Source organism: Amblyomma maculatum, chromosome 5 (assembly GCF_055883805.1).
Source record: "Amblyomma maculatum isolate TAMU_Amacu chromosome 5, ASM5588380v1, whole genome shotgun sequence".
Lineage (NCBI taxonomy): Eukaryota > Metazoa > Arthropoda > Arachnida > Ixodida > Ixodidae > Amblyomma > Amblyomma maculatum.
The window spans coordinates 94,005,776-94,008,547 of NC_139348.1; positions in this window are offsets into that span (position 1 = coordinate 94,005,776).

Below are 2,772 nucleotides of genomic sequence, written 5' to 3' on the forward strand. Positions count from 1 at the left end.
GGTTAAGGTGTCCATGGAGAAAGTGTGGCAGATACTGCACCTTTCATGTGCACTCTAAGACCTGCGTTCGTATGAAGGTTCCCTCACCAACGTTCTTAGATATGAGTATATCTAAGAACGTTGACCCTCACTACTCCCTCCACAGTAGCTAACGCACGGCGTACATGACTACACTCCGCGGTCCGTGAGACCTCAACGGGGAAGTGGCTAGGATTTTTTGCATGTAAACATAATGTGGTCGAAGGTGGCTCTCAGTGCACCGCATAGAGAGCACGTGGGGTTCTAATGGCCCGGGTGAGCCAAGGCCAACAATGGTAACCGAGGAAGGGAAAATTTTGGCTTGTAGGTGTTGCCAGATTATTTAATGGGGTTTTTAGAGAGAGAAAGAGAGATTTGAGGGGGGGGGGGATAGAGGAGTCGTTCTCGATAGTGAAGAGTTATGTCATGATAAGCGAGTAGTCTGTCCCACGTGCTACCCACGTACCTCCCCGGTCTTCAGTATGCCCCGTTCGGTTGACGTGTGCTCGAGCAGTTTGGTGCGCTACCTCTCCTGCATGGCCTGCCACCCAGAGGATTCGAGGACGCCACTCAGTGACATTTCTTAGACACTGCTGACTGCGTTATACCAGCGGCGAGTGGCCAAGTTCTACGCATGCCCATATTTGGTATCACGGCAAGGAAACCTGCCCATATATGTGCAGCCACCGACGACTCCCTCAGGACGAGACCTGCGAAAGCGCGAAAGCAGCAGAGGCGTCCGGCGGCCGCGGAGACCGGCCAACCCATACGGCGGAGAAAAGGAGGCGCAACAATGGAGCGGTGAGGCGAAAGGAAGGGCGGGAGAGAGCCCGGGGCCTAGCCGCCGTTCAAGTTCGGTCCCTCTAATCTCACTTCCACGCCTGGCAGTTCATCACAGCGCCAGCTGGGAATGAAGGCAGCAGCGGCCGCATTCGATATTCCATCACCTAGCCGTGACGAAAGCCCAGCCATTCTTCGGAGCCCTTGCCGTGCACGCCGACGCAGCAACGCAGCCCAGTGATGGCGAGCCGTAAGCGAATCTGAGCCAGCTGCTTTAATTATATATATCCCGAGTCTGTGTCTCCATTCCCTCTTGTCCAGTGTGGACCCATGACTGCTTTAAGTAATCCGAGTCATCACATAATCTACACTCTTGCGAAAGTTTGGATCACCGGTTTAGGTTCGCTAAAGATTAGTATGGCAGAGGAAGAGAAGACTGCTAGCGCTATGTCTGCCTCTTCGGCCTCTGTCGACATTTTCGCTTCGACAGAGGCCGAAACTGCGTGCTTGAATATGTGTGTACGTGAGAGTACTCTGATGACATATGGCGCGAGGTGACTGCATTCGGCCGCGTCTACGCAGGCCACTTCGGCCTCATTTGCGTAGGCTTTGTGCGACGCCTTGGCTCGAGCCTCTCATCGTACCTTGTGCTCAGAAGAATGCATGCTCTTAGGTACTGGTTGCATGACATGCTTGTCCAGGATGTGTGTGGGACTAAGGTGGCTGTTTTCGGAGCTCGGACAGATTACCTGCAGTGGAGGGCGGCGAGGATGAAGCTTCCCATATCTGGGGAGGAAAGTCTGTTGATTTCAGTCGAACGAAGATCTTCCACTCATTTTTGGATAGTGTTGTTGATTTCCGGTTCAGGGGGCGTCTGGTAGTAGTGTGTTTTGGGAGCCTAAGTGTTGTTTTGTACGCTTGACGGATGAAGCCGTCACTTCCTTTTTTTTTGTTTTTAATTGATATTTATTGCCTCAGGGCATCAATAGGGTATGAGATGAAGGATTAATAAATGATTAAATGAATAAAAAAGGTTGGCTGATTTTATGAAGTCCAGGAGTGAGCGATGATGAGGTCCGTGCTTCCAAGCGACATATGAGACAAGATTGGTTGCTGAAAGGCCAGCTATCCTCAAGTGCCGGATTCGTGATGGTTTGAGTGCTGGAAAGTCTAACAGCATGTGGTGAATGTCGACCTCAACATCTTCGTTTTTACAGGTCGGGCACCTTCGTTTCTGTCTTTGCGAGACAGAGATATGGGAGGGAATATACCATACAGCTCATGACGAATTCTTGTACAAGGCGCCAGAGGTCGAGATCTCGCATGCCTCTGTTCTTGTTGGCTATTAGTTTGATGAGTCTAATAGTTTGATGGGTGGTGACAGTCAGTTTCAAGATAGTTTCCATTGTTTTGCAGGAACATTCCCAGAATTCGAATTTTGCTGCCCTTGGGCACTAGAAGTTAATCGGTGGTGATGCGTACGGAGTGGTGTCTTTGCTTGGTAGTGCGGCGGTTGAGTGGACCAACAGGGGTTTGGACCGGATTTGGCGGGGAAGCACGCTTTGGCCAATAGAGGTTTATGTTGCCACCGCGTTCATTCCTGATATAAGAGTCTCCTTTGTGTTCTCTACATTTCCCGTTGTTGTCCATTGGGTACTGTCGTCTACATAGAGTGGGAGAGGTTCGAGACAGGTTAGTTCACGGACCATGGAGAGGAGGCTTATGTTAAATAGTAGGGGGATATGATTGATCCCTGGAGATTCCGCCGGGAGATTCGAGAGGACCGAGTTTGAGTTCCGCGATGCGGTCCAGGAGAAAGGTTGTAACATATGAGTGGGTGCCACGTTTTGCATATGTGGGAGGCACGTACACCAGCTTGCAATAAACGCTGGCTCAAAAAGAAATATCACCCCTGTTCCAGAAAAGAAGGACCTCAACACTGATTATAGGTCATGTCACATGCGGCGCAGCTAA